Raw genomic sequence first — 13,871 nt, forward strand, 5'->3', positions numbered from 1 at the left:
GCCGGCACTGACCCGCACTCCCCAAACAACTGAACTAACTGGGTCCATCTCTGTGGGCCCGCGACAGATCCACCCAGGTTATCGGGAGCCGCGGGTCTTGCTGGCAGGGAATAACTGCTGCCCTAAGGTGTCACACTCTGCCTTTCTCTGGCAGAAAGGGAAAATACAGAAGATTTGTCGCCAGCCGCAGGGACAAGCTGCTGGCTCTGACTGGGCACTCCCCGAACAACAGAACTAGCAGGGGTCATTCTTGCGCGCCCTCGTTAGGACCGCCCACGTCATCCGGAGCTGTGGGTCTTGCTGGCAGGGAATAACTGCTGCCTTAAAGAGTCTGGGAGCGGTCTAAGCCACCTTTGTCGCCACCCACGGGGACGAGCTGCTGACTCTGACTGGGCACTCCCCGCACAACGGAACCTAGCTGGGTCCCAAGATACAGGGAGCTCATGCGAGCTCATGCGTGCAGGGTATAACTACTAATCTATAGCAAGCTGGGAGTGTCCTGGCATACAAGGGCATGGAAAGTGCTACCTCCTCAGATACTGCCAGTGGCCTGAAACCACACGGTTTCAGGCCCACCAGGCACAGATCCTGTAATCTCCAACAGGCAGATCCTAGCTGTGTCAGCTCCTGCAGACCCAGCAAGAACTCCCAAATTCATGGGAAAGGCTGGACACTCCCTCAGAGTGTAGAGGCAGAGCTAAAAGACAGCTACAACCCAGAAGATCTGATCCACCTGGGTCTTGGCTACAAAGCAACAGGAAAGACAGACAGCTGGGATCAACCTATACATCCAGAGAGCTTGTGTGCTGACCTTACTCTAGATCCCAATACTGCTGACTTGAGATACAGCAGTAAGGGGAAAAGGCCCAAACAGAAACCTACTTTGCATGACTCAGCCTGGAGCCTAAGGTGTTGAGAAAAATCTCCAGGAGTAGAATCTGAATCACCAGCCTGGTCCAGGGAAGTACTCCCTGTTCCCCACAGGTAAGGGCACCCTACCTATAATCAGACATCAACTATCCACTCCCAAACAGGGAAGGTCACTACAAACCACCTCCCAACATTAGAGTCACCAAAATGACAAGGGGACAACGAAAGAATGCTAACAAAAACCAAAACAGGATGACATCTCCAGATCCCAGCAATCCTAATGAAAACAACCTGGAGAACCCAACAACAATGGATATACATGAAAACCACCTCAAATCCTTAGTAAGTAAGATGATAATGGAAGAAACAAATAAAATCTGTAAGCAAATGCAGGAGGAAGCAAACAAGAGAGCTGATGACTTAAAAGAGTCATATAAAGAGGCATTTGAAGAATTTCAGAAAAACACAAATAACCAGATGAAGGAAATTATTAAAACAGTTCAAGACCTGAAGATAAAAATGGAAGCTATCATAAAAGAACACACGGAAGAAAAAAGTGATCGAGAAGCATCAGAAAAGAAAGCAAACATCTCAGAGGTGGCCTTATCTAACAGATTGCAGGAAATGGAAGAACGAATATCAGGACTTGAAGATACAATCAGACAATTGGAAACAACCATCCAGGATAATGCTAAATCTGAAAAGTTCCTGACACAAAGCGTTCAGAAATAAAAGACAACATGAAAAGACGAAACTTGAGAATAATAGGGATAGAGGAAAGAGAAGGCAACCGACTCCACAGCCCAGAAAATATCTTTAATCGAATAATAGAAGAAAATTTCCCCAATTTGAAGAAGGAGATGCATACGAGCATACAAGAGGCCTACAGAACACCAAATAGAATAGATCCAAAAAGAAAATCTTCCCGCCACATAATAATAACAACACAAAATATACAGAACAAGGAAAAAATATTAAAAGTGGCAAGAGAAAAAGGACAAGTAACATATGAAGGCAAACCTATCAGAATTACTCTTGACTTCTCAGCAGAGACCATGAAAGCCAGAAGGGCCTGGACAGAGGTTCTGCAAACCCTAAGAGAACACAGATACCAGGCAAGACTACTATATCCAGCAAAATTATCAATAACCATTGGAGGTGAAGACAAGATATTCCATGACAAAAACAAATTCACACAGTACCTAGCAACAAATCCGGCTTTACAAAAGTTACTAGAAGGAAAACTCCACCTCAACTGGTCAAACTACAACCAAAAATACATAAGAAATAAATAACTACACCATTGCAAAATCACAACTTCACAAAAACTCGATTGTTACAAATACCAAAAATGAAGGGACTTACCAATCACTGGTCATTAATATCTCTCAACGTCAATGGTCTCAACTCTCCAATAAAAAGACACAGACTAACAGAGTGGATGCATAAACACGACCCAACATTCTTTTGCATTCAAGAAACACATCTCAACCACAAGGACAGACATTGCCTCAGAGTAAAAGGTTGGGGAAAAATATTCCAAGCAAATGGTCACAAGAAACAAGCTGGGGTAGCCATTCTAATATCTAATAAAATAGACTTTCAACCAAAATTAGTCAAAAGAGACAAGGATGGACACTTCATACTTGTCAAAGGTAAAGTCAACCAGGAAGACATCACGATTTTGAACATCTATGCTCCGAATACAAGGGCTCCCACATTTGTAAAAGAGTTATTAACAAAGCTTGCCCCATTCATCGATACCCACACATTAATAGTGGGAGACTTCAACACCCCACTTTCACTCAAGGATAGGACTTTGATTTCAAAACTAAGCTGGGAAATAACCTCATTAACCAATGTCATGAATCAAATGGATCTAACAGATATCTACAGAGCTTTCCACCCAAATGCAAAGGAGTATACCTTTTTCTCAGCACCCCATGGAACGTTCTCTAAAATTGATCACATAGTTGGTCACGAAGCAAACCTCAACAGATACAAGAAGATTGAAATAATACCTTGTATCTTATCAGATCACCATGGTCTAAGGCTGGACTTCAACAACAATAGAAATAACAAAAAGCATACCAACACGTGGAAACTAAACAACTTTCTACTTAATGACACATGGGTCACGGAAGAAATAAGGGAAGAAATAAAAGACTTTCTGAAATTCAATGAAAATGATGGAACAACATACTCAAATTTGTGGGACACATTGAAAGCAGTGCTAAGAGGAAAATTCATAGCACTAAGTGCCTTTAAAAAGAAAATGGAATCATCCCACATAAACAACTTAACAACATATCTAGAAGCCCTAGAAAAAAAGAAGCAGAAATACCCAAGAGGAGTAGACACCTGGAAATAATCAAACTCAGAGCTGAAATCAATAAATTAGAAACAAAGAGAACAATCCAAAGAATCAACAAAACTAAGAGCTGGTTCTTTGAGAAAATTAACAAGATAGACAAACCGTTAGCCAATCTAACTAAAAGACAAAGAAACGCTATCCAAATTAACAAAATCAGAAATGAAAAGGGAGACATAACAACAGACACCGAAGAAATACAAAGAATCGTAAGAACCTACTTCAAAGACATTTATGCCACCAAATTTGAAAATTGAAGGGAAATGGACAAATTTCTCGACCCATTCCATTTACCAAAATTGAACCGTTTTGCATGCTTTGTCTTGTATGCATGCATGTATATGAACAGATGCTAAATTCATGCACAACTCAGAACAGAATCATCTCCCAAGACTGGAAAGATTTGGTAACAGCAACAGTTGAAGCTGGTCCTCAGTTACAATGGTGAACATGGCATAAAGAGGACGTTACAGCCATAGAACAACAAGATAGGGCTGGAGCTATTGATTTCCAGGATCAGTTGTGAGGTGCAGGTCAATATGGCGAATAACAGAGGCAGCTTGAATTTTGTAGGCTAGATTTTTCACAATGTACTTTCTTTAGGGTTCTTAAAGACTTCAGCCTCATTTCTAACCCCCCAACCAAGGGAAGGGGAGAAAGACTGTTAATAGGAAAAAGGGGTCGTAGACCTGTGTAGACGCAGTGACTTGGGCCAGTTCTGCTCTATCCCCCAACCCATGCCTTTCATCCTAGTACAGAGGCAGGAGGATCTCTGTGAATTTGAGGCCAGCCTGGTCTACATAGAGAGTTCCAGAACTGCCCAGTCTTTGTGGAGAAACCCTGCTTAAATCCGGAGTTCTGGGATTAAAGACCTGTGTTACCACACCCAGCACTTGATTGGTTTTGTTTTATTTTGTTTGTTTGTTTGTTTGTGTGTTTCAGTTTTTGGAGACAGGGGTTCTCTTGTACTAGACTCACTTTGTAGACCAGCCTGGGCTCGAACTCATAGCAATCTGGCTAACTCCGACTTAATCCCAGCATTGGGAGGTGTGTGCAGGCAGATTGCTGTGAATTTGAAGCCAGTCTGGTGTACAAAGTGAGTACAGGGCAGCCAAAGCTACACAGAGAAACCCTAATCACTTTGTAGAGCAGGCTGGCCTTAATTCATATCAGTGGACCAGCCTGGCCTCTCAAGATCTGGGATTAAAGACTTGTGTTACCACACCATGGTGTGGGTTGTGTGGATTGGTTTCTTTCTTTCTTTCTTTCTTTCTTTCTTTCTTTCTTTCTTTCTTTTTCTTCTTCTTCTTCTTTTTCTTCTTCCTTTTTTTTTTTTTTTTTTTTGGTTTTCAGAGAGGCAGGAGGATCTCTGTGAATTTGAGGCCAGCCTGATCCACATAGGGATTTCGAGAAGAGACGGGTCTATGCAGAGAAATCCTGTCTACAAAAGCTAAAACAACAAAACAAATGAATAAGGAAAAAGAAAGAAAACAAAACCAAAACATATGAAATACTTTTATTTTTCTTCTTTTTTCAAGACAGGTTCTCTATGTGTAGCCATGGCTGTCCTAGATTTCCTTTGTAGACCAGGTTAGCCTTGAACTCTAAATGATCAGATCTGCTTGCCTCTGCCTCCCAGAGATCGAGAATTACAGGTGTGAGCGTGACATATGAAATATTTTTAATCCATTACTTTGTAACTAACTGTAGATAATACATAAGAATTGGAAAAGGGGAGCCTGGCAACTTCTTCATTTGTGGGTTGGTTCATTGGGTTTTGGAAACAGGGTTTCTCTATGTTTCCGTGTCTGTTCTGGAACTCACTCTGTAGACCACAATGACCTCAAACTCAGAGAGCTGCCTGTCTCTGCTGCCGGTGGGCTGGGACTAAAGACCTGTGTCATCACAGCCAGTGAGGACTTGCATTAAAGCATTAGCAATGTCCAGAACCACTGCTCTAGTGGGTGTGATGGAAGGGCTACTGTGGTCACTTTAATGTAAAGGAGACTAAGGGACATTATAGATGACCACAGCGATAAGGGACAAGGGCTGTGGAAACCCCTTGTTCTGTTTGTCGTTGCCATTTTCATGATTTGAGTTTGCTGGGACTGTGTCCCATGTACCCCACTCTTTGAAAACAAGGGTGAGCATGAATTTCTCCCCTCCTCCCCTGCTCTCCAAATTGCCTGGTTTATCCACACACTCATGTCATGTCATGGTAGAGGGGAAAAAAATCACTCATATAAAGCAGTAGAGACGAAATTTTTATTTATTTATTTATTTATTTATTTATTTATTTATTTATTTATTTCATATACACACCAGAAGAGGGCACCAGATGCCATTATAGATGGTTGTGAGCCTCTATGTGGTTGCTGGGAATTGAACTCAGGACCTCTGGAAGAACAGCCAGTACTCTTAACCTCTGCGCCAACACTCCAGTCCAGAGATGAAGTTTAGTAAGACATTTTAGTAAGAACTGTAAGCACCAGGAAGAGAAAAAGGCATGGGCATGAAGGATATGTGCATCTGTTTCTTTTCTTCTTTTGGAGACAGGGTTGAGGGACCCTGGAACTGGCCTAAAACTCCCCCAGGAGCACAGGATGATGTTGAACTCCGGATGTTTCCCCAGGAGTCTGGGATCTCTGCCCATCTACAGGTTCAGAGGTTGTGCAAAGTCCAATATGAAGAAGTTAGGATGTGGACCTGTATTATCACAGTCTTCCTCCCTAGGGAGTCAGTGTGTCATGAACACCCTGTCTTCTCTGATGCTGAATCCCGGGGATTCCTACCAAGCCTTAATGACTATTTTGATACCCGAGTAAAGCAGTACCTGGGATATTTGTCAGAATTCTCTAGAGTAACAAAGCATGTAGAATGTCTATACATGTACATACATTATATATTATAGAACATATGTATATATACACATCTTTATGTATGTATACAATATAATGTAATTCAATTTATATAAGCAGTCTTTTTTGTCTCCAAGACAGAGTTTCTCTGTGGAATAGTCCTGACTGTCCTGAGACTCTCTTTGTAGACCAGGCTGGCCTCGAACTCACAGTGATCTCCCTGTCTCTGCCTCCTGAGTGCTGGGATTAAAGGTATGCACCACTGCACCCAACCCCAATGTTGTTTTGAATATACATATATTCTATAACGTATGCAACTAATCCACCACTGACTGCCTATGAACAGAAGTCCAAGAATCCAGCAGTTGCTTACTCTGAGTCTGAATGTCTCACATGGTCTTCAGTATATGCAAGAATCCTGAAGAAGTGACCTCTAATGCAGGTCTCAACCTTCCTAACACTGCCACCATTTAATACAGTTCCTCATCTTGTGGCAATGCCCAACCATAAAACTATCTTCCTTCCTACTCCATAACTGTCATTTTGATACTGTCAAGAATCATAATGTAAACATCTGATATTTCTGATGATCTTAGATGACCCCTGAGAAAGGGTCATTAACCCCAAAGCGAATACAGATCCAAAGACTGACAACTGCTACCTTAATGCCAGTCATGAGATGCTCTTGCTAACAAGAGTGAAAGCAATCAGGCAAAAGAGAAGCTTCCTTCTGTCATGTCTTTGATATAGGCTTCCAGAAGCTAGGCCCAGAAAGGAGCCGGGACTTTCCACCTCCACAGACCTGTGTTAAGGGATTGCTTTCCCACCTCAGAGAGCCAGACCACAGGTGGAACTTCGCAACTCAAATGATTAAGCCAAGACCTCCCAGGTGTGCAAAGCCACTTTAGGGTTTTAGCTGTAACCATCCCTTGCACAGCTATATTAGGCTAAAATAGGGGGCAATGGGGCTGAAGAGATGGCTCATTGGTTAAGAACACTGGCTGTTCTTCCAAAGGTCCTGAGTTCAGTTCTCTGCTACCACACAATGGCTCATAGCCATCTACAATGAGATCTGGTGCCCTCTTCTGGTGTTTGGTGCAGGCAGAAAACTGTTACATAAATAAATCTTTTAAAATAATGGTGGCAATGTCCCTTGGCATTCATTCACTATCTGAAACTTAAATATTCATGTTAGCTTTGATATTCTCTTAATTGACATTACATCACTCCAGCCCCCAGATCCATCTCAAACTCTGACTAGTTTCTATTGCATTGACTTGGAGGCTGTGAGACACTGACCGTGAGTTTCCTAACAAGAAGACTAAAGAATGAACCAGTGTTGAGCCGCTGTCTTCGTACACAGAGGCTGCCCTTGTAGTATAGGATTCAGGTGTAGTTCTGAAGTCTGAATTCAGAATCCATTCTGAATAACTGATGCAGACGTATTTTGGTTTTCAGCTTCGGTTCTTAGGCTAAGAAACAGCTTTTCACTTCTTAGACTTAGATTCAATCCCCACGTTTTGCCAAAGCGAGTCTGGGACAGTCAAGGCTACACAGAGAAACCTTGTCTGGAAAAACGAAACAAAAACAAAAAACAAAAAACAAAAAAAAAAAGGTGAAAGCCTAGGGACTAGAGTGATGGCTCCATGGTCAAAGCTCCAGTTGTTCTTGTAGAAGACTTAGGTTCAGTTTGCAGAAGCCATTTGGAGTCCTGAAATCATCTCTAACTCTAGTTATGTGGTCACCAAGTGCACATACTACATGCAGGCCAAAGATGGTACATAGCCTTACTCTCCTAATACTGGAGGCAGAGGCACTCTGACCTCTGAGTTGTGGGCCAGCTTTGTCTACATAGTGAAGTCCAGGCCAGCCTGGTCTACATGGTGGATTCCAGACAAGGCAAAGCTACATAGTGAATTCTAGGCCAGACAGGGATACAACCAGGTTTACATATTGAGGCCCTGTCTCTGAAAGTCTTAAGCTTGTCGGATGACTGTGGCGCATGCCTTTAATCCCAGCACTCAGGAGGCAGAGTGAGGCAGAACTCTGTATGTTGTCACCTGCCTGGTCTACAGAGCCAGTCCTAGGACATCCAGGTCTATACAGGGAGATCCTGTCTTTGAAAACAAACAAACAGACAAACAAACAAAAAACAAAACAAAAATTGTCATTTTGTGTGAGTGACATGTCCAAAGCTCTGGAAGAGGACTTTGATTTGGATCCCAGCATCCTCATGGAGGTTCACAGTTGCTTGTAAATCAATCCCAGCAGATCCTCTGGGCTCTCTGGGCACCAGAACACAGGGCACACACAGAGACTCAGATACACATAGAAAATAGCAGCTATGTAGCTGACAGAGCTTTTGTCTGAGGGGAGTAATCATGGCTTTCAGTTTTCCCAAGTAAAATAAATCGTTCTCTTGGGGCCGCTGGGGCTGTGCCCACTCCATTGAGTCCAAATCCCAGCAACAGTTGAAATATAATGTGGACAGGTGTATGGCTGTGTGTTAGGAGAATCTGAAATCCTGTTTTACACAGTCCATTCTCCCAGGAACTAAGCCCCAGGCAGCAGGAAGATGCTGTTGGCTGCCTCTGCACCCTGGACACGAGGCACTTGAAGATCCCTTTGGTAGAGGTTTTGACAGTGTCAACTAGTACCTCAAAGGCAATAAGGAAGACGGGGAAGTCAGAATGCTTCCGCCACAGCCTGTGGACACAGGGCAGCTGCTGCTGAGATGGAGATGAAATCTAGTGGGCAGAGGCACAGGGGCCCCAAGAGATCTTTTACTTGGGAAATCTGAAGTCATGATGATTCACCTCAACCAAAGCTCCCACAGCTACACTGGCTGCTACTTTCTATGTGTATCTGAGTCTCTGTGTGTGCCCTCTGTTCTGTTGGCCCGCAGAGGTCATAACATCTTTTTGGATTGAATTTGGAAGCAATTATGAGCTACCACAGGGATGGTGGGAACCAACTCTGGGTCCTCTTCCATGGACCTTGGACATGTCACTATCTCAAAATGACATTGGTTCTTCTTGTTGTTGTTCTTTTTCTTGTTTGTGGCTGTTGTTTTAAAAAGACTGGATCTTTCTGTGTAGTACTGAATGTCCTAGAGCTGGCTCTGGGTACCAGACTGATGTCACACTCAACAGAGATCTGCCTGTCTGTGCCTCCCAAGTGCTTGGATTGAAGGCATGCACGACCATCACCTGACAACTTTTAGGCTTTCTGAGACAGGATCTCACTAGGTAGCTCTGGCTGAACTGGAATTCACTATGAAGAGCAGCCTGGCCTGCAGCTCACAGGTCATTGTACCTCTATCTCCAGCATGAGGAGCTTTAACCATAGAACCATCACTCTAGTCTCTAGGCTATCTTGTTCTCTGTCTTTGGGTATTTTGCCTGCTGTTCTGTCTGTGCCACATGTGTGCCTGATGAGTCTGGTGTGAGGGAGAAGGCTAGTGCTCCAAACCAGGGAGCCGTACCTCCAGATTTACTGGACTTTAGCTAAAACCCCCAGCACAACCTAGTCATCATAATTCCTGCATTTAATTCCAGCACTAGGGAGACAGATGCTGATCGATCTCTTTGAGTTCAAGCCCAACAAAGTCTCCAAAGTGACTTCCAGGAGAGTCTGGACACAGAGAAACCTTGTCTGGAAAAAATGTAAAAACAAGGGTTGGCAAGACGGTTCCTCAGTTAAGAGCACTGGCAGCTCTTCTAGAGGTCCTGAGTTCAATTCCCAGAAACCACATGGTGGTTCACAACCATTTATAAGAGGGTCTTATGACCTCTTCTGGCCTGTAGATATACATGCAAAAACAATACTCATATACATGAAATACATAGATAAACCTTTTTGTTTAAGTGAGGGGGTTATAAAACACACCTGGGATTCCCAGCACACAAAAAAAGACTCTTCCACTATCTCTTGACACTAAATTAAAATGAAACATGTAAAGATTAAACACAGACACACTGGGCAGGCTGAGCACAGGGGTGGAACACATCCTCTGGATATTGACATCCTTGTTTTAAAGGTTTTGGGGTTGTATGTGCAGCTCATTTGTGTGTTTGTGTGTGTGTGTGTGTTTGTGTGTGTGTGTATGTATGTGTGTGTGTGTGTGTGTGTATAACTATGTGTGTATATGTGTGTGAGTGTGTGTGGTCATGCATGATCACACTGGTGTATATGAGCAATCGATTTCACAAGGTGTTTTGCATGAGGGGAAAAGCAGTTTCTCAGGTGGTGGCCTTTCTTGGTTTAGAGCAAGAGAGTTCATGAAGAGTTCTGGAGGACAGTCCATTTGGTGCAGTGAGTGCAGTTGAGTTCAGAGTTGGCTTTCCAAGTAAAGCTATATAGTGATGAGCAGAGAGATGCCAGTTTGACTCCCTGAGACAGCAGAGGACTATGAGCCAGAACAGCTGATTGAATCAGCCAGCCAGAGTTCAGACAGAATGAGATATTGTGAGCTCATTTAGTAGTAAGTCTCAGAGGTTGAAAATGTTCTATGTTTAGGTTAGCAAATGGAGAATGGAAGCTGCAGCCTTCCAGATCAGGGCATGCAGAAGATGAGATTGTGCTAGGGGTGGTGGTGCACGCCTCTAATCCAAGAACTCAGGAGGCAGACGCAGGCGGATCCCTTTGAGTTAGAGGCTGTCCTGGTCTACAAAGCAAGTCTAGGACAGCCAAGGCTACACAGAGAAACCCTGTCTAGAAACACAAAACACAAAAAAAGATGAGATAGTTTGGAGGCCAGAAGCTCAAAGGCCTTGGCCTGGGATAGTTAGATAAAAACACTCTGGGCTCAGTCCAAGCCATGTGTCAGTAAGGCTTGGGTACAGTCTCATCTCATGCCCACGGCTCAGGAAATAAGAACAACATGTACAAGTCTGGTCTACATAGGGAGTTCCTGAGTAGGCGTGGCTACACCAAGAAACTCTCTCTTGAAAAATAAAACAACAACATCAAAAACTTTAAGTGTAAGGTGATGACTGTGGTTTAGTTTTGGGTAATAAACAATTTAAGAATGAAAGTCTTCTTGGTTCTTCCCTCACAGGACAGCCACAGCAAAACCAGCGGTTCACGACTATACTCAGTGATGAACAAACCAGGACACTGCCAGATGCCTTCCACAGGAACATGTTCCCAGACCAGCAGAACATCGAGGAACTGGAATCAAGACTCCAGGTTAATCACATGATTCTGCAGGCTCGTGTGCTGTGTGTGACTCGGGGTCATCACCTAGCCCGGGGCCTCCTGTGGGCTTTGATTTGTCCTGGTCACTTATAGTGTTAAAATTATTTATGTGCCTGTGTGCACACCTGCTTGGTTGTATGTGTACCACATGTATGTCAGGTGCCATGGGCCCCAGAAGAGGCGGTCCTATCCCACAGAGACAGAGTTGCAGGAGGTGGGTCCTGGGAATGGGTCCTCTGCAAGAGGCTCAAGTGCTCTTATCAACCAAGTCATCTCTTCAGTTCCACCCTCTTTCCCTCTCATGAGAGAACACCTCACGTACCTAAGATGAGGCTTTTTGCAGACAAGGTTTCTCTGTGCTGCCCTGACTAACCTGGAACTCACTGTGTAGACCAAGATGGCCTCGAACTCAGGGATCTACCTGCCTCTTCCTCCTGAGGATTGGAATTAAAGGCATGTGCCATTCTAGACTGGCTAGGTCACTTTCTTATCGAGTTGGATCCTAAGCTCTCCAGTGTTGTATTGATTTTAAAAAATACACTTGGAACTGGGTTATATTTTTTGCTTTATTTTATTTTATTTGACAGATGGTCATATTTAGCCTAGGCTGGCCCCACATTTATATAGCTGAAGATAACCTTGAACGCCTGACCCTCCTGCTTCCAGCTCCCAAGTGCAGTAATCACAGATTTCTCCACCACACATGGCTCATATTATTGTCCTTGACAGTCCAGAGTCAATTTTCATTACTGTCTTGTGATCTAGAGTGGGAGCACAGAACACATTAAATAACTATGAGAGATTAGTAACCAGCTTTCTCGTCTGAGGATGGCACATTTCTCCTCTGGACTCATTCCATGATAACCAGCTCTCAGGCTACTGATGATGGGGTCAGAAGGTTGAGTGATTTCCTTGGATGCACAATGCCCTGGATTCTACTCCTGGTACGGAGTCTACTGCCCCTGTCTCAAAACAGAAGTGAATAAAATATAACTTGCTGGAGCTGGAGATATGGTTCACTGGTTCAGAGCACTGACTGTTCTTGCAGGAGGCACGGGTTTGAATCCCAGCACCCAGGTGGTGGCTCACAGCCACCTATAACTCCAGATCAAGGGATCTAATACTTTCTTCCAGTCTCCTTGGGCACTGCACTCAGGTGCATAGAAGCATAAAGAAAATTAATAATGAACAAAATCCCCGTGTGGTGGCATATGCCTTTAATCCCAGAACTCTTTGGGAGGCTTCAGCACCTTATCTCTGAGTTAGAGGACAGTTGGGTTTACAGAGTTAATTCCAGAATATTCAGGGTGACACAGAAACCATATCTTTTTTTTTTAATTTTTTTATTAATTTATTCTTGTTACATCTCAATGGTTATCCCTTCCCTTGTATCCTCCCGTTCTTCCCTCCCTCCCATTTTCCCCTTACTCCCCTCCCCTATGACTGTTCCTGAGGGGGATTACCTCCCCCTCTATATGTTCATAGGGTATCAAGTCTCTTCTTGGTAACCTGCTGTCCTTCCTCTGAGTGCCATCAGGTCTCCCCCTCCAGGGGACATGGTCAAAGGTGAGGCACCAGAGTATGTGAGAAAGTAATATCCCACTCTCCACTCTACTGTGGAGAGTGTTCCGTCCATTGGCTAGATCTGGGTAGGGGTTTAAGGTTTACTGCCTGTATTGTCCTTGGCTGGTGCCTTAGTTTGAGCGTGACCCCTATGCCCAAATCTGCCTATCATAATGTTCTACTTGTAGGCTTCTAGGACCCTCTGGGTCCTTCTACTTTGCCTTTCTCCCATGACTCTCTCATCTAGAATCCCACTAGAATGTCCTCTCCTCTGTCTCAGTTTCCTGGTAAGTGAAGGCTTTCGTGGGACATGCCCCTTGGGCTAATATGCAGATATAAGTGAGTATATACCATTTGAGTCTTTCTGCTTCTGGGTTAACTCACTCATTATGATCATTTCTAGCTCAATCCATTTATCCACAAATTTCGGGAATTCCTTGTTTTTAATAGCTGAATAGTATTCCATAGTGTATATGTACCACAGTTTCTTTATCCATTCTTCTATTGAGGGACACTTCGGCTGTTTCCATGTTCTGGCTATTATGAATAAGGCTGCTATGAACATGGTTGAGCAAATTTTCTTGTTGTGTGCTGGAGCATCTTCTGGATATATTCCAAGGAGTAGAATAGCTGGGTCTTGAGGAAGCCCTATTCCCATTTTTCTGAGATAGCACCAGATAGATTTCCAAAGTGGTTGTACTAGTTTGCATTCCCACCAGCAATGAAGGAGTGTTCCTCTCTCCCCACATCCTCGCCAGCATGTGGTGTCGCTTGAATTTTTGATCTTAGCCATTCTGATGGGTGTAAGATGGAATCTCAGAGTTGTTTTGATTTGGTACTGGCACAGCAACAGGCTGGTTGATCAGTGGAATCGAATCGAAGACCCAGATATGAATCCACACACATATGGTCATTTGATTTTTGACAAAGAAGCTAAATCCATTCGATGGAAAAGGGATAGCATCTTCAACAAATGGTGCTGGTCTAACTGGATGTCTATGTGTAAAAAA

At 43.6% G+C, this 13,871-nt stretch overlaps 1 protein-coding gene across 6 annotated transcripts in view; it reads right to left on the reverse strand.

Annotated features, from left to right (window-relative positions):
* LOC311589016 (uncharacterized protein) overlaps window positions 1–13,871 on the reverse strand; it is a 130,712-nt gene that overhangs the window by 50,854 nt on the left and 65,987 nt on the right. The window lies entirely within an intron of this gene.

This window comes from Acomys minous, assembly GCF_964271855.1.
Source record: "Acomys minous genome assembly, chromosome: 18".
NCBI classification, from domain to species: Eukaryota; Metazoa; Chordata; class Mammalia; order Rodentia; family Muridae; genus Acomys; species Acomys minous.